At 45.3% G+C, this 26,406-nt stretch overlaps 1 protein-coding gene across 1 annotated transcript in view; it reads left to right on the top strand.

Moving 5' to 3' along the window:
- Positions 1 to 2,493: 2,493 nt before the first annotated feature.
- LOC119439933 (arylsulfatase B) overlaps positions 2,494 to 26,406 on the top strand; it is a 322,975-nt gene continuing 299,062 nt past the window's right edge. The window contains exon 1 of the mRNA XM_049661199.1: positions 2,494 to 2,560. The gene's annotated coding sequence lies outside the window, so the exon portion shown is untranslated. The remainder of the gene's footprint in view (positions 2,561 to 26,406) is intronic.

The raw sequence follows: 26,406 nt of genomic DNA, 5'->3' as shown, positions 1-26,406 counted from the left end.
CGTCTGGCGACAAACTGATTTACACCCTTAAGTGTGTTAAAATGTTTAGTGTGTATAATACGGCCACACAAGCTACCACTGGCTTTTCGCCATTCTTTCTGTTAGATGGCCGCGAGCCCTCGTGTACAACGGACACACTGCTCCCATACCGACCCGACGCTTCTGAATGCACGCCAGTGTCTGAAGCCGCCAAATACGCAGAGGACTGTAAGCAGCTCGCCCGTACCCTTACGACCGCCGCCCAAGGTCGCCAAAAGCTGCGGTATGACAGCAACATGCCTACACATTTTCTGACTGGTTCCCTTGTTTGGTTGCGGATCCCACCTCACAGACCTGGTCTTTCAACCAAACTTCTTGCACGCTATGATGGCCCCTTCCACGTCATCGACAGTACCTGGGCTGTCAACTACGTTGTCGAGCCTGTGACGCCATCACACGACCTTAGACATCGCGGACGTGACACGGTTCATGTCAGCCGACTTAAGCCATACTATGACCCCCTGATCCTACCTACGCCGTAGGTCGCCAGGATGGCTCATCTTCTCTCCCGGAGGCCATTGTAGTGACGAAGAGGAAGAAGTGTTCTTGCGTCTGTCGCTGTGCGCACCATCAGCGTTCGTGGACTGCCTCGATTGCGTGAGACGTCATTGTCTAATAAATCGTCATATCACACGTGGAAAAGACTGAGGAAGCAGTAAAATAGGGACGCAGCATGAAATCAGTGAGAAGAAAAGTAGGCATAGGACAAGGCAAAATATATGCACTGAAAGATAAGCAGGGTAATATTAGCAATTTCGATGACATAATAAAAGCAGCGGAAGAATGTTATGTTGACCTGTACAGTTGCCATAGCAGCCCAACTACTTTCATTCGAAGTAGTGATGAACAGGATAGAAACAGGATACGAAATGTATTGGCGTTCCAGTTATTTCCTTAACGATGCGCTGTTTTATGCATTGCAGCACAAAAGTAACTGGAACACCAATGCATTTGCTCGGCAACTTTGGAAGTTAATATCTCGAAACTAGTGCAGTCCGGTGAATTCGTTCCAAGTGGATACGCCTTGCAAACTCACCGGCTATAATTCAAAGATTAAAATATGTGCCGTAAAGTGAATAATTAAAAAGTTTATTCGCATAATTGTTAATAACTAACATAATCGTTTTTATTTCTAGCATAGCTAATGACCGCGTCATTGAGTAATTTAGATGAAAGGTTAGAATTGTGCTAACTTCCACAGGCAATCTTGAAAAATGTTGGACCTCCTAAGAAAAAAAACACACCATATATGTTTATGTGTTTTTTATTCAAGCACCCTAAAGGCGCATAGGGCATTACATTGTGGTGTTAAAATAAATCAGTAATAGTTACAGTACGAGCATTGAAACAGATAATGCCTGTTCAAATATAAACTATAAACCGTAAGAGAATTGTATTTGAATAAACTTCACTTTGCTTGATACTCCGGTAGCGCTTTTGGTACGAGATATTAATCCTTAAATTTGACTCTCAGTGAGCTAATGACACATTCATGTACCTGGATCTCGGCACGACGTCAATCCCCCATTCTGGCGCAGCTTACTGAGTGTGGCACAGTGTTTGCAAGCTGGGCGAAGCTGATAACTGCAGCGCTCTTGTTCGCGGCTGGTGAAAACAAGCAATGACTTTTTCCCTTTCCCGCACCTGCGTTAGTTACTGTTTATTAATTGACATTTAGGTTAGTTTAAAAAAATTTCACTATGTTAAACGTACACAAGTTGTGGAATGTTTTGAAATTTGCTTTAATATTACACTATAAGAAATGTTCGCACCCTTGAGGCTTGTCCCCGAACAACCATCGCCTGTCTTGCTTGCGTTTCCTTCCATCGAAACTCTGCGCTCGCTACTTTCCTGTCAAGAATGCGATGCCTCGCTGATAACACGGATGCCCCCTTATGACATGGAAGTGCAGGGAGCGCATCGTTAAAGAAAGGAAACGCACGCAATATATACGGCAATTATTGTTTGGGGACAAGATAAGCCCCAAAGGCTGAAAAAGCCTTTTTTACGGTGTAGGTACAGAATGCTGCCGAAACGCATTTTTGCACAGAGGGAGTTAGAAGAGAGACGAAGGCGCCGTGATAGGAGCAAAGCCGCCTCCGGCATGCTGACAATCATTTTCAATGGTTTCAGACTAGTTTATTTACACACGCAGATGCGTCCTCAGCAACAACGAACGAGAGCGAAGAAGTAAACAAAATAGGTACAAGTCAAATGCAAAAAAAAAGCACTCTTGCTTGTCGACGGGCTAGAATACTTCGAAAGACAACGGTGGCTGCTCGTCTAACCTCTTCGTGCTCATTCGAGCTTAGACTGTGCCGGCGCGCAAGTGATGCCGCTGTATGAAAACGCTGCCAAGATAGGAGTCTTCTGCGTCACCTCGTGATAGCCGGTGACGTCATACCCGCCAAGGAACGAGCCTGCTACATAACCGACTGCATTGACGAATTGCAACAATACCGGCGGTGGCAGCAGCGGCAGCCCCACACATTTCCAACTCGTCGCCCTGTGTTCATTCCAGGTTAGAACTCTGTTTTTCTCAAGATCTCTCGCTGAAACTTGTGAATGCTGCCTACACTGCAGCCAATTTTGTGCAATTATTTTTGCCCTGTATTTCTTTGCCACACCTTTCATCAGTAACTTCATGGGTGATCATATCGTGCGAGAGATCGTGTTCTCTTCTTGTGTGTTTAATTGGAACCAGGCAGCGCAACTTGTCTTCAAAGAATCGACAACTTCGGCATCGCGTTTGTGATATGATCCCAATCCCAGCTAATCCTACAGAATGCATGTGTCAAGTTGACACAAAGGGTAGGTAGCCCCAAACATACTAAACTTATAGCGCCCAATCCGCAAGGCACTGTCATGTCGAGCGCGGCCGCTTAATAAATAGCCATTACAACGAAGTTACAGCTAGGTTTTAAGGGATAGTGTGGGTTGCAACGGAGTTTCATCTGGCTTGCAGTGATTACAACTAGATATGCTGTGTCGTGGTATCATTCCGCATTGGGGTTCGCAGCAAGACTGTCACTTCGTGGGTCTGCTGATGTGTCCGTTAGGTTTTGTGATTCACGAATGGCATAGCGATGTGCAGCAGGTTAGACAATTTATCTTATAAAAACAATTTTAGACAGTCTATGGAGTGCCTGCAAAGTTCTCGCAGACAGATTTGCCTTTCTTAAATTTGTTCTTTTGTCTACACAACATATACAGACTGTCTGTAAGCAAAAGTTTACGCTCTATTTCTTTTTATTAACTCCCATTCGATAGCCTGTCCATAGACAAAACTCGATAAAGTGTATAATTTTATTTGTATACTCCCATTTTATGAACCGTCTATAGAGGTTTCTCTTTCGTCTTGTTCATACCTGGTCTCAAGACAGTCTATAGATAAAATTCGATAATATATGTAGTATTTTTCTTTGTCTACTCCCGGGTTATATACAGTCTATAAACAAAAGTTGATTAGATATATATTTTTTGTTGACTGTCATTTTATAGTCGGTCTATAAACAAAAGTCCTTCTGTTTTCTATTTTTTAGCGGTTACAGAAAGTGATTTTCACTTGCGTACCGCGTGAATGCAGGATATAAATAACTCTGCAATTAGCAGGATTCACTGCGGTTTCATACGTAACCTCTCGTGAAGCCTCGTGTACGTAGGACGTCACCAAATGTCCTGTAAACTTAAGAGAACCACACGTATGGCCCTTGCGGTAGTGAGTGATGACAGAAAAAACGCCGACGCTGCAAAAGTCATTGCTTCAGGTGTACTTGCCATCTACAGATTGTGTGTGTACAATAGTTGTTAATCTTTTGCCGAACACCGGGCGTTGTAATCAAAGCGGAGATAACGAGGACACTGCGAAGCTAAGTTATATACAAGCCACTGGGATTGTGTACTGCTGACGTTGCTGTACGGGCTTTTTATGGACTTTATTGTATACATTGTGTAACCTCCGCATTTTTTTTTTTAAGTGGAGCACTTTACATGACCTCCGTATAGTCGATTTCGGCACTCCCTTATATAGTATTCACAGTTGCTATAGCCTGACTTTCACGACAGTGGAAGAAAAAAAAACGCTGATGCAGTGGTGGGCTGGAATAAATGGAGATTTCAGGGTGGACGCCTGTGCCAAAGAGACATCAAGCTAACAGCAGAGAAACTTGTAATGTTGAGAAAGCAGAATCCCTTCGACTCTGCGACTGACTAATGTCAAGCGTGTCGTGTGTACAATATGCTATGTGTTGTCTCACTCTCAGGTACTTTTCACATAGTCCTCACATCTTGACTGCATTAATGGTATCCTTCACTACGAACTTTTTGTTTAGTATAAACTATAGATTTTCCGCCATTTTAAATATCTGCCAAACACTGAGCCCGCGCGCCATTTTATCGATGGTGTGCTTTTGCGACCGAGAATATGTGCACGTCCGCCTGCACTGATTGTTTTAACACAGAACACTGAACAAGATGAAAAATGCGCACTACATGCACAGACAAGAAAACCCGTTTGGCGGTACACTGTACCATGTTTGCGAGAGAAATACACTGTTACTCTTCTTCGTTAGCAATAATGCAGGCACACGTTTCCAAGAGCCTGACGTGCCCTTTAACGACGTTCACAGCAGAACATTCATTCAATTGAACGCTTAAGACGAGAGTCCGTGTACGGCGTTGCTAAAACAGCGGGCACAAACGAATTTCCTTACTCCATGGCTAAGGCTTTGAAAAATGAAAGCGACGGAAAGCGACCAGCACTGCGCGCGTTGCGCGCCAAAGGACAAAAAAAAAAAAAAAAGCCGCAGCTTCGCTCAAAAAGGCGCAGCATCGATTGCGATCTCCACCTGTCCCTTCCCCCCACGGCCTTTCGCGAAACGGAAGACGGCGCGTTTCCTTTCAGCTTCCATCTTGTGCGGGCGCCAAATTGAACCGCGATCGTTGGCTCTCTACAGCACACGCACATACAGCACATACTCGCACATGCAGCATACGGCGCGTGGCGACGGTGTGTTCGCCCTTGGACTTTATACAGAACATCCTGGCGGTGACGACGGTGACAGCAGAAATGCGCTAGGGGTGTACATATATTTGGTATCGTAATAAAAAAATTTTAAAGCTTTTACACTACTATGAAGATGGAAACTAGCAAAGCTAGCTGTGACTATGGTGGGTCTGCTATTGTGAATATCGCTATAGTGAAATTGTATATTATCATTATTGACTATATCGAGTGTCATCAGCATGTTAGTCAAAGAGCTAGGACACCGGCGTCTTGTTTTCGCCCGGCGTGATGGCCAAGTAGCGCGTTTGCTGCGCCAAGTCCGCCCCATCGTCATAGACTAGAGTATCAGCCACAGCGTTCATAGCCGTGGCACACTACACGGCATCGTCAGGATCCTGACGTCAACATCCTGGAAGATATGGTTAAACGAGCGTCCGTCCCATAGCGAGTCCAAAGGGCAACTGCTGATAAAAGCACGATCTCTACATCAGGACACAAAGGGGCACAACGATTGGTGGGACGTGCCGCTGCCGAGTATCGCGACACTTGTGAAAGAGGCATCGGCGGTGGCGCGGGGTATAACAATGGGTCATTCATCATCCGTTTTGTTCCCTCTGCACAGCTGGCGGGAAACCACCACGCACATGGAGCCAAATAAACACGCACATGGAGCCGAAAATTGTTGATCTACTTCCGGTATATCTATCTACTTCCGTTGCCGGATACGATATCTCCTGGAACCTAGCCTATTACAGCTTCGCTGTAAAATGTCGCGAAAGGCGAAGCATCGATTGCGATAGCAAATTAGCATACCCATACGACGTAAGGATAGTACTTTTATCGGCCGTATCGACTTATAAATATTCGCTTGCTAACTAAATTAACCAGCATAGTGTCAGCGCGCACAGCAAACATGAACACATCCCACTCGATGATCAAGGGCACTCGCTGTCGAATACTATCCTGAGGAAACGCGGCAGCAGCAGCGAGCGAAGTTACCTTCGTGCTGTTGTCTACCGCTTCAACGCAAACTGAGCGCCGAGAACACAAAGCTACGAGCCGCCGATGAACCTATAGACTCTACGTACTCTGCCCCCAACGCATATCGCTCCCGAGATACGGCCGCGCAGCCGCCACATACGCAGTTACAGCCGTAGTAAAATGCGCCCCCTCCCCCTGGTGCCTTGCAACGTGCCCGCTTTCTTCCCTTTCGCGCAGACGAGATTGAGCCGCGCTCGTCGGCTACCCTCGCACGTTTTATTGCGATAGCAATTATACGGACACTTCAACCGGATTTCTGCCGTCGGCGTCGCCGTCGCCGTGAGGTTCCGTATAGATAAAATCTTCGCCGCGCGCCGTATGCCCGAGCGGAAGCGTGCGGGGACGCGCGCTATCACGGAGAGCGAACGCACTCAATCTCCCACGCGCCAGCAAGGAAGCGCGAAGCCAGCGCCGCAGGGAGCGGGGGGGGGGGGGGGGCACTTCTACTCTGCCAACAACCGCGCTCGTCGCTCGCCCGCACCGTCTCTTATCTCCACACGGCTCTCACCTTTATGCACTGTGCACTCTCCGCTCAGTTTCTGTTGAAGCGATAGACCGCACGTACCTTCGCTCGCTGCAGCGTATGCGCTTGTGCCAGCGTTTTGACAGTCGTTGTCTGCAGTCATTCAGTGTGATCTATTTATGTTTGTGCGCGCTCACACCACGCTTGTTCGTTCAGTTAGTAATAGTCGGGCCACATTTTACAACGCACGCTACACATGCAATGCTGCCCGGATCGGCAGTGCAGCGCTACAGGTGTGTCCCTTCGCACGCACTGCCCACGGGAAGCGCTTCTCGTCAACACCACCGTTTCACACGCGCCTTCTCGTGGTCATCGACTCTCTCTTCATGTTGGTCTACTTACGCAGCAGCACACCTGCTTACTTAATCAGCTCATGGTTACTACAATTCATATTGCTCCCAAAGCCGCTCACCTTACTTCGTATGACATTGCTGTGTTGCTATCGCATTCATTGCTTCGCCCTTAGGGCGAAACTGTGACATTTTTTCACTCACACATAAAGCGTAGGGCGCGCTTTATGGGCTTCATGCGAAACCTCATGGCAGTGACGATGACGTCGACGACCGCAGAAATTCGCCTAAAGTGTCCATGTAATTGATATCGCAATAAAATAAGGGAAAGAAGAGCTACTCGAACCACTCAGACCTTGAGCTTGCCTTAAGCATGCCCAACGGCTCCAACGGCGGCACTCCACCTGTCCGCCCTATTTGGAACTTTAGATGACTGCGCCGGGCACGTCTACGGTTGTTGCGACAAGGTCTCTGTACGCGTCTCCCCTTTGTGTCATCATAAGTCACCTACGCCGAACGGTAAGTCTCAGCGACGATGTTCGTCTTGTATAGCTCATGATTACCCAAGCGGATTTCGTACCGTTAACCGGCTACATGTGGTGTATGGCGACTTGTGTATAGTGCTGAGCATGCATTAAAAACGGGTTTGTTCCTGTTCTCGCTGTTGTATGAACATTTTGCGCCAAGTAATTGTCCACGCTTGATTGATTTGCCGTCACATTTGATGTCCGTAAAAGAGGAACGCCCCAGGTTTAACTGAACAATGAGCAGCCAGTAAGCGGATTTTTTTTTTTTTTTGCTATGCAGGGTGCTGTGGGTAGATCTCGTTTTATGTGGCTCTTGCGAGCCGCCATAAACACTGCGTGGTGTGGATAGTGAAATTCTCGTGATGCGCTTTGCCTTGCCTAAGTCCCTTGCCTAATTCGTCTAGCGTGAGAAATTTTTAAAAAGAGACGTATAGTTGACTAAATGGTGGCGTACGCTGATGGCAGGTTGTGTTTGCGGGACATGCATTAGCGGTGTGCGTGCAGCCGCTTTCGTAAAGTAAAAGTTAGTAGTTTTGAGGCTCCCGGCAATGAGGCTAAATGTACGACCGACCACAAAAGTTTTCGCAGCATGGAATTCACGATAAAAGCTCGGTCGTTCGCTACTTCTTAACTAAGCCAGAAAACTAGGAAGCAAAAAATTTGCCGTACGGAGAAGCATCGTTTACACGTTTCAAACCAAAGGCTTTGGAAGACACGATTTTTTCCCGCTTTATATGAACACTCTTGAGGTATGGGTCATTTTCAGTGTTATTTGAAACGCGTAACGCACATGCCAATGCTTCCTCAGCATTATGCACTGTATGTGCCCTTCAATGTTGAACAGTTGGATGTATAGGCAGCTGAGGGCGCAACGTGGCCTTTTGACAACTGCGCGTATTATGAAGTGCTTTGAGCGTAATAAGTGTTCCCAATTTTGTTTCCGTTTCATTTAGTGCTCGTACAGAGAGCCATCGTCTCGGATAGATTGTAAACTATATGCGCCGTATGAAAACAGTCCCACCTACAGCAGACGTGTCCTCTTACCTGCAGTAAGAAAGAAGTCGCAGTTTCGCCCGAAGGGCGATGCATCAGTTGCGATAGCAAATTAGTTGAGAGCTATACAGAGTAAGGATAGTAGTTTTATCGGCTGTATAAACTTGCACACATTTGCTTACTAACTGAATTAACAAGCATGGTGTCAGCACGCACATGCAAACATTAATAGAACACACACTCGATGACCGCAGCCAACCACTGTCAAAACGCTGGCGTGAGCAAGCGCGAACAGCAGCGCACGAAGGTTCGTGCGGTCTATCGCTTCAACGGAAACTGAGCGGTGAAAGAACAGCGCATACAAAGGCAGGAGCTGTGTGCAGATCGCTTTCAAGGTACGGTGCGCGCGACCGCCCGCAGCCGCGCATAGTACAAGTATGCAGTTGCTGGCAGAGTAGAAGCCGCAACCCCTCACTCCTGCGCTGCCATCCCGCTTTCCTCCTTCCACTTGCGAGATTGAGTCGCCAGTTCCTATTGTGCCCAGTCGCGAGATACGCTGTTTGTTGCCACAGCACAACGTCGCCCCCCTCTCTCCCCAATCCCCCCTCATGGCTATTCGCTCGACGGAAGACATCGCGTTTGCTCTCCGCCATGCGTTCGCTCTCCGTGAAAGCGCGCGAGGGACGCGCGCTTTCACTTGCACATACAGCATACGGCGCACGGTGACGATTTTATCGCCCCTGGACTTTATGCGGAACCTCACGGTGACAGCGACAGCAGATATCCCTTTATAGTGTCCATATAATTGCTATCGCAATGAAATGTGACGCCCATAAACAGAAGTCTGTTTTCCGCGCTGCGTGTGTCGCTGCGCCCTAAAGGCAACAGCTCGGCACGAGCAAAATTAAAATGATTTAAGCTCACATAATTCACAATTGCTGCTTTCATATTACTATCTTGCGTGCCAAGCTTACTCTATAAACCTCCTTATGAGTTCTTCATGATTTGCTAATTGCTGAGAAAGAGAGAGAGAGAAAGAGAAAACATGGCTTTATTAAAATTTAACAGTTTTTGAATTCATCGAGGACGTTCTACAAGTGATTCATACATGTACACCAAAAGGTCTGTTTTTTCAACAAAAAAGGTCACAGGCCTGCGCGGCACACACAGCACAATCACAGCGTAAGCTGGTGGAGCGGCTCAAGAGTAGTTCCAATTTCGGCACCACGCACACCAGGGTCTTCGCGAGAAAGTCACTTCGTCTCGTTTTGACGAGAACGATCTGAACTGTCCATCGGGCGTCAATGGCGAGCTGCGCACGATGCGTCTGCAGGCACGTTAACTAGATGGCGCCACCATACTTGCGGAGAGCAAGGCACTGCTGAATAATGTCATAGAGCAAGTTATTAAAACAAAGAAAATTCCCGTTGGATGGCGTGAAAGCAACATGTATCTCATCTACAAAGGCAAAGGACATAAGGATAAGACGAGCTCGTACAGGCCAGTTACAGTAACGTCGGTGATATATAGAATGGCAATGCAAGCCATAAAATCAGAACTGTCGAAGTGGGTGGAGAAAAACGATGTATTAGGGAACTACAGAATGGGTTCCGGCCAGGCAGACGCTTAGAGGATAATATGTTTCTACTAACTCCGTGCATAGATATTTCAGTAGCTCAGCAAAGACCTTTATCGATAGCATTTCCACATATTGAAAGAGCTTATTACAACGTAGACAGGGAATTGCTATGGGATATTCTTCAACACGAAGGCATAGATGACTATTTCGTGGAGCTGCTGAGGGAGATATATAGAGACAACCAAGTACAAGTGGTATGGGAAGGTCGAAACGGTAATGAAATAGTGGGAATCCACCGAGGATTGAAGCAAGGATGCCCTGTGTCACCATTGTTGTTCACGCTTTACGTTAAGGATATAGAAAGACTACTGGAAAACCTCGAATTAGGTTTTGATTTATCCTACATGTGTAAAGGACAAATGGTGCAACAGAAGGTCCCCGGACTCATGTACGCAGACGACATTGTGCTACTAGCGGACAATAAAACAGATTTACAGATGCTTGCGAATATCTGTGGGAATGCAGCGACAAATGTAGGCCTTATGTTTAGCACAGAGAAATCAGGAATTATGTGCTTTAATGAACACACGAGTAGCTTCCTGGTGTCAATTCAACAGCAAGTAATACCCATAGTGAAGCGATATAGGTACCTCGGCGTACACATAAACGAAGGAAAGAATTGTTCAAGCAACCACCAAGATAATCTGACAGTAAAGGCGAAGCGTAATGCAGCAATGATGAAACACAGAGCACTGTGGGTCCACAATACGTAGTAGGTGGTGCGTGGAATCTGGAAAGGAGTAATGGTGCCAGCGCTAACATTCGCAAATGCCATTCTATGCTTAAAATCGGATATCTTGTCGGGTTTGGAAGTTAACCAAACATCTGTAGGCCGGTTGGCTTTGGGAGCCCGCGGTAATACCACAAATGAGGCAGTGCATGGTGACATGGGTTGGGCTTCTTTTAAAGTCAGAGAATCACATGGCATGGCATGGCAAGAAATTTATTTTGGTCCAGACAAACTAGGGCCCGAGGGAAAAAGCCACCAGGCTAAGTCGGTGGCTCCGCCCACGTAGGCACCGGTAGGCCAAAGGCTTTCCCGATATCGTGAGCTTTCCGCACGGCCAGGAGTTGATCTTGGAGGACTTCGCTGGATATGCGTCGACTCCAGTCCTCCTCACTGATGAGGTCCGAAGCCCGTTGGTTGGGGCACAGCCAGAACATATGATCAAATAGACAAGGAGTGTGTCCACAACTTTTACATTCCGCGGGAAACTCCTGGTTAATTTTGTTAAGCACAAAAGGTGGAGGTTAAGATTTAGTTTGAAGCATTCTTAATGTGACTGCCTGAGCTCTGTTGAGGTTCTGATGGGGGGGGGGGGGGGGAGGAAAAACAGAGCAAAATTAGTTTTGACGAAATGCTCAGGAATATGGATAAAAATAAATGGGCGGCTAAAGTGCACAAGTATCTCTACATGAAAAGCGTGGACACAGAATGGAGGAAGAGGTCAAGGAAGTTGGCAACCAAGTACAGGATAATCGAAACTGTAAATAGACAACCAGGAGTCATCAGAAAGAAAGTGAGAGAAATAGCGACTGCGAATTGGATGCAAAGAATAGAAAAAAAGGACAATGGAGATTTACATAAATGAGAAAAAAGAAATTAGAAGGGCAAATCTCTACGATAACACAAAGGGCAGCGCCTTCCTATTTGAAGCTCGAGCCGGTCGCCTAAGGACCCAAACATACCAGAGGCAATATTCGGAACTAGATGAGGCATGTGTATGCTGCAGTAAAGATCCAGAGACCACTCAGCACATGCTAATGGAATGCGAAGTGATTCACCCAGCGAGAACCGTAGGTAACGTACAACTTCCAGAATCACTTACGTTTAAAGTGGAGGGAAACATCAACCGATCAGCTGTAGAGATAAGCAAGAGACGATTAGAGTACTGGTGGGAAAAAAGCAAGGAAAAGATGGATACGACCTGAGCTTTTAAAATCATAGGTAGCGGTACAAGGTAAATTTTTGAAAAAGAAAAAGAATAATGAGAGGTAAACAAAAATGCTAGATAAATAACATGTATACTATACCTGAATAAATCAAGCAAGCGAGTTGGCTATTTGTCGCCGCCCCGTTTCAAAGGGGATGCCAATGAATCATCAGCATCATCAGACTGGGGATCGCATTTTTTTGCGCGCCTCCTTTGAATGGCATCTCGTCTGTGCCCTAACTATAGTGTACTATAACTCGGCGACAGCTTTTCTTGACATTGGAGCGAAGGCTACGGAGGCGGGGCCTCCGCACATTTGTGTTACTACGCAAGTAGTCCGGCAGCTTGCAGCCGATTTCAGTTCCAGTTTTGGTTTTCGCTAGCTCGCAGCGCTAGTGTGTTTAGCAAAACGTATGCATGCAACATGAGAACGTCAGAGTTAAACTTTGATGAGTGTGCATACATGCAACTAATTACTGTGCTGTATAAATAATGGTACACAAAAAATTTTCCGCTGTTCAGAAGGTTTTCCCAGCAATATTCAGCCTTTATAACAGTGAAGCTTAGGTTCCGTGTTCAGTCAACAAAAAGTGTGGCAGCCCAGGATATACGGGTACGCGCCACACGTGATCGAATGTTAACAACGTTTACAGTATTAAGCCCTGGTACAGGCGAAATGGAAGGCCGGTTGCGGCAGGATCCTGCCACGCGCGTGTCTTGTTTCAGTTTTGCTGTATTCAGTTTACGCCCACAAAGACTGTCAGCAATGATCGGCGCAGACTGCGCCTCAGTGTTCGAGAAGCTTCACAATTGTAGTAGATCGTTTTATTAAGATTGCGCGCAAGACGCGAACAGTCAAGCTTATTTCAGAGTTTGCGTGGCCACCAGTGACAAGGCTGGAAAGTTCGATGCGTGATGTGTAAAAGACGGCAAGTCCCACGATGATCAGCTTTTCCACGGCCGATGCTGTACTCGCCGCTATCAGTGCCAGTGTGTATTGCAGTAATCTGACTTTCCGTTTACCGGCCGACTGCTGCCTTCGTCAACGTCACGACCCCGTGACAATATAATACCTATGCAAACTATGCAAGGTGACGAATGTCGCCAAGCACACACCGCAGCTAAAATACGCAAGTACCATGATGCCGCTGAATTGGAAGATTTTAAGAGAGCTTACGATTAATTGAATAGAGACTGATACAGATTCTTTTATCAAGATTCGCTGGTCAAGCACCTTCATGTAGTGTGATGGCCGTCGATGTCTTTTCCATCCCTGTGCATGCAGTATGTAACAGGTATTGTCCATATTACCAATTGTTATTGGTAGAAAAAAATAAAGAATGCATAAAAACAGTTCATATCTTTTATTGCATCCCAGCCATACGCGAAAATTCTCTAGGCCCGTGTATTTAGATTTAGGTGCACGTTAAAGAACCCCAGGTGGTAAAAATTTCCGGAGCCCTCCACTACGACCTCTCTCATAATCATATCGTGGTTTTTGGGACGTTAAACCCCATCAATTATTATTAACATAACATTTTGCACTTGTGGCACAGAACGTGATGCCATAACTTTTTGCTGGCACTCCATGTCGACATAACATTTTGCACTTCAGACCAGAACATAACCATATAACTCGTTGCTGGAACTTTATGTCAACATAACATTTTTGCACTTGTAGCACAGAACGTGATAGCCATAACTTTTTGCTGGCACTCCATGTCGACATAACATTTTGCACTTGTGACCAGAACATAACCATAACTCGTTGCTGGAACTCTGTCAACATAACATTTTTGCGCTTGTGGCACAGAACGTGATAGCCATAACTCGTTGCTAGCATTGCTTGCCATAAGAACCATTTATAATAAACAAATGAAAATAGGTAAGAGCAGGAACACATTGATAACGAAGAATGACACGATAGAATACAGTAGGAAATGAGTGAATGAAAAACAAAACAATGACAAGAAGCGGTATCACACTTTCAGGTCCCATTGATACAGCAATGAAACAAGGCATCAAACACTATTGGCATGAGATCACACAGAAAAATGAACACACTTTTGAGCACTTCAATCCTCAACTAAGAAATGTGGTTCTCGCTGATGCAGCGTATAATGTAAATGTTCACGGCCGTGATACATCATCACATCACAGCCGCCGTGACAGTACAGTGCACAGTACACGGCCGCTGACACAAAAAGCACAGGTTCGAGCCTGTGGCATTTCGATGGACCAGAAATGCCAGACGCCCGTGTATATATGCTTCGCTGCATGTTAAACAACACCGGGTGGTCAAAACTTGTGCAACCCTCTAGCACGGCATGTCGCATAATCATTGTCGTTTTGGCACACAATATCCCAACAATTATCACATCACGGTAACGTAACCAGAACATAAACGAAGTGCAACGAAACATAGAGAGATCAGCAGATTAAATTAAAATGAAGTCAATAAGCAACAAAAGTGTATATAAATAGCAGTGACTGATGGACCTCAAAAGCGATATCACAGTTTCTGGTTAAGCACGCGTGTAATCCTTTGGTTGAAGCTTTGAAAAAGCACACATTGAGATGCTCACGGCAGTTCATCAATTCCGCTCATGTCAGAGCTGCTCGACTCATTAGAAGTACTCGAATCTGTGCCCAAAAAAATTATGAGACTTTCTCTTTGGCTGTCTATAATGCCATCCCGCTCTCATGCCTCAGCCTCAAGCCTTATCACGCGAGTGCAGTCTCGGAACCAGTTCTGCGGGGTCACACCTGCGATTCCTTCCAGCAGCAGCTTCTCGACTGAATCGATCTTGAAGTCAGTGTTCTTCGAAGCAACATAGCCTTTGACCTGGCTCCACACGAGCTCTATTGGATTGAGCTCGCATTGGTAAGGAGGCAAGTGCACAACCTCATGACTGGCAGCGCTGGCAAGTGTGTCAATCTGGTAAGCAAGGAACATGTGCTTATGCTGCTTAACGAGCTGCAGCAGTTTGCTCTTCAATTGGTCATCAGAAAAAGGGATACTTTCCGATTTCATCCTGCACTGGATCTCGGCTTTTCTTGATGATGAACTTGGCACCTTTTCAACTTGAGCACTGTGATACGACGCATTATCGATCACAATCACACTGCGTGGCTTGATGTTTGGTAGAAACTGTTCAACAAACCATTTTATTGCGATAGCAATTATATGGACACTCCAAAGCAGATTTCTGCCGTCGGCGTCGCCGTCGTCGTCGCCGTGAGGTTCCGTATGACGTCAACGGAGATGAAATCGTCGCCGCGCGCCGCCGAACGCTGTATGTGCGAGTGAAAGGGCGCGAGGGACGCGCTCTTTCACGGGGAGTGAACCCACGGCGGAGAACAAACGCGCGTTCTGCGCCGTGCTTCCTTAAGGGCTGCAGAAGTAGGCGTCTCTTTCCTCCTTTACAATCACCATATATGTAGAGCAAACGCGCCTTCTTCCGACGCGCGAAAGGTCGTGTGGGGAGGGGGGGAGGGAAGGGAGGCGACGTTTAGCTGCGGCACCAAGTGCCTATTTATATCAGAGGCTCCGGCAACAGTCAGCAACGCCGCACGCATTTTGTGCGAACACGGGCAAAACGCCGACGGCGTCGCCATTAGTTCTGCGTGTTGCCGGTGCTGCTGCATGTTCAAGTTTATACAGCTGATAAAGCTACTATCATTACTCCGTACAGCTCTCTACAAATTTGCTATTGAAATTGATGCTTCGCCTTTCAGGTGAAACTGCGACCACTTTTTTTTGAAAACGCGGAGCATCCATTTCTGTGTGGTAATCACCAGCGCCCTTCTTGGCACGAAACACTAGGGCGGCTCCATCAACAATGCCTTCCGCACTGCCAGCATGCAAAACAATTAGGCGTCCCCCTTTACCGCTCGGTGCACGGAGACCCGTTGAGAAGCCTTGACGAAATGCGCCTTGCCGGGACATCACTTTGGTGTCTGTCCATACGGTCTCCTTAGTGTGGCCAGCGTTTACCCAGGTCTCATCAAGGTAGTATATGGGCCTGTAAAAGAAAACAATCGTATAGTTCAGAACTTACCTTTACTGGCAACAGCCCATTAATAAACCAGCGGCCTTGATTCAAGGTTATGCCTCTGTTACAGCGCGAAGAATCCACTGACAAAACCCATGTGAACACATATAACAAAGATGAGCAGGCAAAACTTCCCCTGAGAACGACTGAAGCGAATGTTTACAAAAAATGTTTCAGGCTGCTCATAAAAGCTAATGAAACGACATCCCCAATTATATGTGCACAGCATATTCGCTGAATAAAAGTACCTTTTCTTTTCTTCAAGTCATTTAGATTCCTTGCTCCTACGCGGAAAAAAAGGGCAGTAAATCTTCGCAAAACAATGCGACGGAAAATCCTGCAATAGCGAAACGCTCAGTTACATCTTCGGCACAGATCATCGCATCCTCGGCTGATACTATTTTCCACCGTACAAGCGCAAACATGAACGGCTACATTAATTTCGCTGCGACTTAAGTTAGGATTATGTAAGGCTTTTGATCACTCGCGTAAACAGCACACGTTTGGCGATCACTGATGCAAAGCATACCTCTCGTTTTCGCTCACCGTTAGGCACACACGCATGCTCACCATTCGCGTCTACACTTTTACCAACAGGCACGCGCAACGAAAGTTTGCAGAAATTAAAAGAACGCAAGAACTTACCGCTGCTGCCTCACCATTTCTCCGATTGTTCGGAGGTACTTTCAACGCCTAGCAACGATGTCGCCTCTTTCGAGCAATGCGGAATTCCTTTTTCTCTTTCGGAAGACGAACCCCAAGTCGTTCAGCATTCATTGCATCGTGCGAGTGCTGATCGTCGGCATGTCCACGTCAGGGTCGCTGATCACCTCGTTGCGTAGCTCCTCGGACGTAGGCAGTTCATTGCGCATGAAATAGCTGTGCACTTTGCGCCGCAGTGCTGCCAACGGAAACATGCCGTAACGCAACAGCCTCGGCTTGGCGGTCACGCGCTTCTTAGCTTCGCCCGAGAAATCCCGTTTCGAGGAGTGTGGGGCCCGCAGAGCTTCAGCTTTGATTCGAGTTGCCGTTCGCATACTCACTCCGGTGAGCTCGGCGACAGTCCGGCACAGAGAATTCGTCGACAGCTCGGGCTGACGGCGGCTTACTCCAGCGTAGACATTGCAGATAACCTGCTTGGTTTGTTTGGAGACCCACTTCTTGTCACACTTGGAGTATAGCCTCCTCGGAGAACAAAAAGGAGAGTTTGTGGCCACACACGGTACCGCCGGCACCGGGGACGCCATGTTTTCTGCGAGAGCAAGCAGCTAGGGTTGCCAGATGGCCCCAACAAAAAATAGCCAAATGATCTCAAAGTGTAGCCCGAAGATAGCCAGACTCAAATTTTTTGTGACCTAAAAGTAGCCAAAAACATAGCCAAAAGTTTGATGATGTTCTGCAGGTGTCTTATAGATGGTGCAGATGGTTTACCGCGTATTTCCGGCTCCAAAATTACTTCCGCCGCATGCAACCAGCACAACAGTGGACCTCAAGATCTGCGTAAATAATTCTAGTGAGAGCTGCCACACAGACATGGGTTTAGACACCACTTATTGTTACAACGAGCTGAAGTATTTCGTTTCCGATTGATTCATGACGCTATCAGTATTTACTGAGCCACGTTGTGAGCTAACTTTAGTTGACACGTCGCTTTACTCGAGGCAATTTTCTATAAGTTTCGGGCAAAATACTGCCAGCTCCAGCCTCTAGGATCAGCTTTGACTGGTCACGATCGAGTGCCCATGAGGCGGCCCGAGCTCAATGCATTTTAGAATTGTGTTGCCTTTCCTAAGCTTGATTCATAAAATTAGCATGTTATTTCTATCCCGCTCTCTCTCTTTCTCAATTTTGTATTTTTTACTCGAAAGCAGCTTGACGCTGAGTTAGCAAATGCTACCGCTTAGAGACACACTGGACTCTGGAGAAAACTTGAAACATTCTTGCATTTTCCTCGGGCGAAGAAGGGACAGTTGTGACTGCAATAGTGCAAAAACAGAACGACCTGCTGGCCCGTAGCAGAAGAGGTGAATTAAAGTTTACAATTTCAATTGCCACCTGGATTACGGCTCTGGCAATAACCCAGGTGCGATTAGTATCGAAGCGTTGAACTGTGCAATTTTTAAACAGGGATTCCCTGGCATGATTCGTGCAATCTGAAAACGTGTGCGTAAGTTTCATTGAATGCAGGCACGAATGCGTGTGTTGCCAAGTTACCGAGGGGGGCTGTGTACCTTACCTTCAGTGGGACTTGAAAAAAACAACAACAAAGAAATGTAATTCCACTAGACAATGCATACGCGCGCGGCGACGATGTTACCGTGTTTGAACTTTATTTATTTATTTATTTATTTATTTATTTCTTTCTTTCTTTCTTTCTTTCTTTCTTTCTTTCTTTCTTTGTTTCCATTGCTCAAAATACAATTGCAGGGGCTAAGATAAAAGCTGCAGTGAGGCAGCTTGAGGTGCCCTTAGCCCCCGTGTTACATGGTGGCAGTGAGTCGCGCAATGAACCATATGCAGAAACGTTACATATAAATTGGAAAGTACAATAAATAACCAATTCAAGATAATTTTCAATAGGGGTACAAGGAAATTGGACAATGGCAAGTACAAACAATGCAGATAGTACACACCTTCACATTACATACACTAGGCAATAGGTAAATAAAAGTGAAAATTACGTACAATTGACGGCGCATAATTAAAGGTGCAAAGAAATGGTGCTAGAATTATATTGGAATAATTAGGAGAAGGAATACGATGAGTAAAAATTATGTCATTACAAACATGTAACAATGCGCATATGTTAATACAGGTGAAAAAGAAATTATGCTTAATTAATTAATTAGGAAAAGGTTCGGATAAGTGACAACAGTTCGGACCGTGTTATGTTAATGATGTCAATGCCAGCGTCATGAAATGAATTAAGCAGTCTGGGTAATTTATTTTTCGTCATTTGCAAGCCATAGTTGGTTCTTGAAGGGGGTATAGACCAATATTCTCCATGACGGGTAATATAGGTAGCTGTATTTTTTTGCAGACAAGCAATTTCATTAAATACGCTGTTTTCAGAGCTTAAGTTTGAGTGCCATATACGAAGGAGAGAGCGGTTATATAGGGAATATATTGTGGGTATGTTGTAGTGTTTAAAGAGGTGCTCAGTGTGATTGTGGTACGGCACGTTTGCTATGATACTTATGATCTTTTTCTGTAGTAAGTGTATTTTCCTGAGGTTAGATTCAGTTGTTGTGCCCCACACAAGGTGTGTATAATTAATGTGTGATGCAAATAATGTGTGGTAAATTAATATTTTTACGGATGTTGGTAGACGATATCTGTTCCTCTTTAGCATTCCTGTGATACGGCTAAGCTTTTGTACTACAGAGTCTACCTGTCGATCCCAGTTTAGCGTACTAGAGAAGTATGTACCTAATACTTTAATTTCGTTGACTATTTCTATGCTCCCTTTATTCATCTCTAAAGTGTGGCTTTGTGGAATCTTTGTGCCTTTCGCATAAAAAATTACGGCTTTTGTCTTATTTGAATTTATTTTTAGATAATTTTCTGTAGACCATGTGGACATGCTCTGGAGAAACTCGTTTGCGCTATTTATTAAACTAGTATAACATGCCGATTGAAATAAACACACTAGTATCATCTGCATATATGACGAATATTGCCTTCGGATAGATCAGAACAACATCGTTTATATATAAATTAAAAAGCAAGGGACCAAGAATACTTCCTTGCGGAACTCCTGTTTTTATTTCTCCAGGAAACGACCTAAATTTACTTATGCGCACATATTGCAGTCTTTTTCCTAAATATGACTTAATTAACTGCAGTGGGAGGTCCCTGATACCATACGTCTCAAGTTTTGTTAATAATAAGTTATGGTTAATATGATCGAAGGCCTGAGTAAAGTCTATAAATATACCTATTGTCAGTAGCTTCCTTTCAAAATTTTGCAGTATATGGTCTTTCTGGTCTAGAAGTGCTAACTGTGTTGATTTGTTTTTTTTTTTTTGAAAGCCATACTGAGCTTTCCTGATAATGCGATGTTTTTCACAGAAGGATGATAACTGAATAAATATTATTTTTTCAAGTCCCTTAGAAAAGTGAGGCAAAAGTGATATGGGGCGATAATTTTGTATATTGAGCCTGTCTGCCTTCTTGTATATTGGAACGACTTTAGCAATCTTCATTTTTGATGGAAAGATGCCTTCAGCAATAGAGGTATTATAGATATGGACTAGAATGGGGGCTATATCATGTGACGACCACAACCTCACAGCGAAGACCACAACCACGGTAGAAATGCGCTTGGAGTGCCCACATAATTGCTATCGCAATAAAAGAAAATACCTCATGCTCATTTACCTGTTTTTTTATCATAGACAACCACTTTTGTTAAACCTAGTGAAAGCAATCTCACGTTCCAAAAATACTCATTTTACGGGTAGTCAGCCCGCCGGGGCACAAAACAGTAAAGGAAACGAGCCCGTGCACTCTGATAACTCGTTCTTCGCGAGCACACTCGGCTCGACCAGGCTGGCGCACCCTCCGTTACCGTCACTACATCACACTAAGTGAAAATGGCGCACGTGCGTTCTTGCTTATGCAAAAAGGAAACGCAATAAATCTCCTATAGCGCATTCGATTATGCTTCCTTCAATAAAGTCGGTGGGCCGGCATTGGGCAATATCTGTGTATTTCCAAAGACTATAAAGGCAAGAGGGGACGGAACGGCAGCGGTCCTCCACGCGCACCGTGGGGTGGCTACCGATCGAGATAACGGCAGACGACCAACGAGCAAAAAGTGCGTCCACCGCAAGCACGAAGTGCGCTCGTGCCTGTGCCGAAGTTCGTGATCATGTGGGACCTTCACGCAAGACCTTGACCCTACCTTAACACATCCTCATTCTCAACTGCAATATTTAAAATTTTGAATGGCTTTATGCTTTGTAGATGCAAGAGTTGCCTTCGATCATGCGGAATGAATTTCGGACATTCTGTAATAGAATAACAAATTTGCCGAATTTCTTGCCGAATATGCGCATAAAGTAAAATTAACCTTTGAAAGAGGCGTCCTTCTCCCATTCCTTCTTATATGCACGGCTTTATTTCGCCCACTTGCCCATGCTTAGTTTTGAGAACGGTTTTCTTACTGAACCACGCGTGAAGCGGCAGCACATGGCGCCGAAACCAAAACAAAAAGAGAGCTTAGTCTGGAAAGACACGGCAGCGATGGCTTAACGCCATCCACTCAGTGCCGACATTGCCTAAAAACACAGCCTTCGAGACTGCCTACATAACTTTTTACCAGAAATGAGCTTTGGGTTTCCATAAACCGGCGTACCCAAATTTTGTCAGTGATGACGTGGTCCCCGGGTTCCGGAAGTCCTTAATACAAAAATAGCCCAAATATAGCCATGTAGCCAAGTCGGAATTTTCGACGCCAAGCCGCGTAAAAAGTAGTCCAATGTGGCTATTAATAGCCCAATCTGGAAACCCTACAAGCAACAGGCGTGCGGAAAACGTGGTGCCGTCCAAGAAATAAAAAAAGAAAAAAAAATTAAGACGCACGATAAGTTTGTTTCCATAAACAGCTTCCCATACTTGTTCTATACTTATTATTAAGAAAGTTTTATTTATTAGGGACAAATAACTCTTAGAATCACAAAATAAAATAGGTGCTATTTACTGGCACGCGCGCATGCAGGCGGTTCCGCTCTGTAGCCTCCACAGTGCTGTTAGAGTCACGACCTACTGAACTACAGACCTGCACAGATCTCCCTGCTCCAGCACGCCTGGTCTAGTTCACCCCTTTTGCCGCTAGGGATAGAACGTACGAGCAGAGTGGCGCTAGTTATAACCTGTTCGCTGTCGTCTGCTTCTGCGATCTGTTCCAGCGCTCGTGCCGCTATTTCGGCAGCCCCAGATCGTTTACATTTTTTGCAAATGCATAAATTCCCGAAAATAAAAAATAAAACAAAATTTGCAAATGATTGCTTCTCATTTCAATCACGAGATACTCTAGGAAGAGCGGAGCAAGAAAGAAAAACGAGTACAGCCGGCAGATGATAACATTTCTTCCCGTTGCCTTCGCAGAAGGAGGAAAAATCTGATTACCAGAATATTCATAGGATAAAATATAGTACAATGAAGTAATAATGAAATACAATAATAAAGAACTTGATATATTGATATGAACAAGGAAATTTAAACAATCACGCAGACGATATGTATACGCAGACCACACACAAACTGCGTAATCTGCAGACGCTGCAGAAGGCATGTAACTTCAGCCTTAGTTACATGCAGCTTGCTTGAGTTAATTACAGATGGGATAACGTAAACGATCACATTATGTTATACTGATGTGTGCCATCATGTAAAGCAGAACAAAGCAAGGACTCTAGCATCAGTTTTCACAGTTTCATAAAAGCTTTGCGATGCATATTTGACGGGCCGAACAAACACGTAAACAATCACTCGATCAGTTAGTTTTTTTTTTCTTGTGTGGAGCAGCGCGAAATTTCCGCATAATGGCAAACCGAGAAAGAATTCGTGTACTATTTTACGTGTTATTACATACCACTACAATGAGTACAGTTAAAAAGTTTTGACATACTAGCTGTTGTCTTCGTAAGAAATTGTCACATATGCCAGCAGCCCGCTACAGAAGAGCAGGCGCACACATTCGAACGCCGCCCAGCCACCCGCCGAGTAGCAGACGATGATGATGATGATATGATGATGATTTATTGGCATCCCCTTTGAAACGGGGCGGCGACAAATAGTCACCTAGCCTGCTTGATTTAATCAGGTATACTATACATGTTCTTTATCTTGCATTTTTGTATACCTATCATTATTTTTCTTTTTCAAAAATTTACCTTGTACCGCTGCCTATGATTTTAAGAGATCAGGTCGCATCCATCTTTTCCCTACTTTTTTTCCACCAGTACTCTAATCGTCTCTTGCTGATCCCTACGGCTGATCTGTTTATGTTTCCTTCCACTTTAAACCCAAGCGCTTCTGGGAGTTGCACGTTACCTACGGTTCTCGCTGGGTGGATCCCGTCGCATTCCATTAGGATGTGCTGAGTGGTCTCTGGATCTTTACTGCAGCATACACATTTCTCATCTAGTTCCGAATATTTGTTCCGATATGTTTTCGTCCTTAGGCAACCGGCTCGAGCCTCAAATAGCAAGGCACTGCCCTTTGTGTTATCGTACAGATTATAACGGTTATCGTACAGTGTTATCGTACAGACGAACAGGTTATAAAAGCGCCCCCTATGGCCACCGGTTGAACAAAAGTGGGCGCAAGCTGCTCCCATAGAAGCCGCACATCTGTGCAGGTCTGTAGTTCCAGTAGGTCGTGGTTAGAGTGACCTAGAATATGGGAGAGTGTCCAAAGCGCCGCGCGAATGCATGGGAGGAGCGAGGACCTTCTTGTGTGGACTCCCGCGCCGCGGCGCTGCTGTACCGGACCCGTATATATAGAATGGCAATGCAAGCCATAAAATTAGAACTGTCGAAGTGGGTGGAGGAAAACGGTGTATTGGGGGAACTACAGAATGGGTTCAGGCCAGGCAGACGCTTAGAAGACAACATGTTTGTACTAACTCAGTGCATAGAGATTTCAGTAGCTCAGAAAAGACCTTTATGGGTAGCATTTCTAGATATTAAAGGAGCTTATGACAACGTAGACAGGGAATTGTTGTGGGATATTCTTCAATACGAAGGCATAGATGACGATTTCGTGGAGCTGCTGAGGGAGATATATCGAGACAACCAAGTACAAGTCGCATGGGAAGGCCGAAAAGGAAATGAAATGGTGGGAATTCACCAAGGATTGAAGCAAGGATGCCCTCTGTCACCATTGTTGTTCACGCTTTACGTCAAGGGCATAGAAAGACGACTGGAAAACAGCGAATTAGGTTTTGATTTATCCTACATGCGTAATGGACAAATGGTGCAACAGAAGGTCCCTGGATTGATGTACGCAGACGACATTGTGCTACTAGCGGACAATAAAAAAGATTTACAGATACTTGCGAATATCTGTGGGAACGCAGCGACAAATCTAGGCCTTAAGTTTAGCACAGAGAAATCAGGGATTATGATCTTTAATGAACACACGAGTAACTTCGTGGTGTCAATTCAACAGCAAGTAATACCCATAGTGAAGCAATATAAGTACCTCGGCGTACACATAAACGAAGGAAAGAATTACTCAAGCAACCACCAAGATAATCTGAAAATAAAGGGGAAGCGGAATGCAGCATTAATGAAACACAGAGCACTGTGGGGCCACAATAAGTATGAGGTGGTGCGTGGAATCTGGAAAGGAGTAATGGTGCCAGCGCTAACATTCGCAAATGACATTATATGCTTAAAATCGGATATATTGGCGGGTTTGGAAGTTAACCAAAGATCAGTAGGCCGGTTGGCTTTGGGAGCACACGGTAATACGACAAATGAGGCAGTGCATGGAGACATGGGTTGGGCCTCTTTTAAAGTCAGAGAAGCACAAACAAAATTAGTTTTGAAGAAAGGCTCAGGAACATGGATGAAAATAAATGGGCGGCTAAAGTGCACAAGTATCTATACATGAAAAGCGTGGACACAGAATGGAGGAAGAGGTCAAGGAAGTTGGCAACCAAGTATAGGATAATCGAAACTGTAAATAGACAACCAGGGGTCATCAGAAAGAAAGGACAATGGAGATTTACAAGAATGAGAAGAAAGAAATTAGAAGGGAAAATCTGTACGATAACACAGAGGGCAGTGCCTTGCTATTTGAGGCTCGAGCCGGTTGCCTAAGGACGAAAACATATCGGAACAAATATTCGGAACTAGATGAGACATGTGTATGCTGCAGTAAAGATCCAGAGACCACTCAGCACATCCTAATGGAATGCGACGGGATCCACCCAGCGAGAACCGTAGGTAACGTGCAACTCCCAGAAGCGCTTGGGTTTAAAGTGGAAGGAAACATAAACAGATCAGCCGTAGAGATCAGCAAGGGACAATTAGAGTACTGGTGGAAAAAAAGCAGGGAAAAGATGGATACGACCTGATCTCTTAAAATCATAGGCAGCGGTACAAGCTAAATTTTTGAAAAAGAAAGATAATGAGAGGGGGGGTATACAAAAATGCTAGATAAAGAACATGTGTAGTATACCTGATTAAATCAAGCAGGCTAGGTGACTATTTGTCGCCACCCCGTTTCAAAGGGGATGCCAATAAATCATCATCATCATTATCATCATCGTGGGCTTCTTTCCGCTGCGGAAGCCGCGCCAAGGCGGCGGGCGTCTGCTACGAGCCTGATATTTTGGTTGCTATTAGCTAACATCGCGATAATTTGGGATATATTAAGTACCACGTCACCGCAAGGTAGTACCGCAGTGACTCACCGCACAGAGAACGCGTTTGCCGGCTGTGAATATGGGTATTTTGTCTATATCCTTCTATAGCTCGCTTGGTCCGCGCTTACACGGCTGTTTGAGTAACGCATTCCGCGCGCTTACTTCATTTAGTTATGCGTGGAATGAGCAACATGAAAGTGCTGCAGAAGAAAATAATCTGGAGACCGCAATAATAACCAAGAGAACGCAGCAGATATGGCTAGCTCATGCTAACGCTTTTACACCCTATCGTTTCCTTTCTTTTATTTCGTGCATTCGATTTGCTTTATAAGAATGCATACCGTGCTCTGTAGTTTCTTTATTAAGGCGAAATCCTTAACTGGGCTCTTGGGAAGCGGAATGTGTCTGTTGGCCGATGCGCGGTACCAAAAATAAATACAAATCGCGTAACTCGCGCGGCTCGTTCGCTTGGTATATATGCTAAAGTTAGTGTGGAAAGGCACAAATGTGTGACTAAGATGACTGATGGGCCATGGCATTAGTAACTTGACATACATGCACTCACCTCATGATTAACGATAACAATATGACGTGTGGTGCAAACCCGAATTTTTCGCCCAGAAATCGCTCTGATGTTGTGTGTGTGATGATAAGAACGTGTTGAATGCCAATCTCGATCTCAACGTGTCGAACTTACCCATATATCACGAAGAACTGAGAGCACAGGCAAAGGGTAATAATAGTAATGATAATTTTTGGGGTTTTACACCCAAAATTCACAGTATGGCTATGAGAGACGGCGTTTTGGAGGGCTCCGGTAATTTCGACTGCCTGGGGTTCTTTAACGTGCAGCTATATCTATATACACGGGTGTTTTACGCATTTCGACTCCATCGAAATGTAAGCCGCCGTGGCCGGGAATCGAACCCGCGGCCTCGAGCTTAGCAGTCCAACCTACCAAAGCCACTAAGCTACCAC

Source organism: Dermacentor silvarum, chromosome 2, assembly GCF_013339745.2.
Source record: "Dermacentor silvarum isolate Dsil-2018 chromosome 2, BIME_Dsil_1.4, whole genome shotgun sequence".
Lineage (NCBI taxonomy): Eukaryota > Metazoa > Arthropoda > Arachnida > Ixodida > Ixodidae > Dermacentor > Dermacentor silvarum.
Note: the sequence above shows the minus strand (reverse complement) of the source record. Positions and strands in the feature narration are given on the sequence as shown.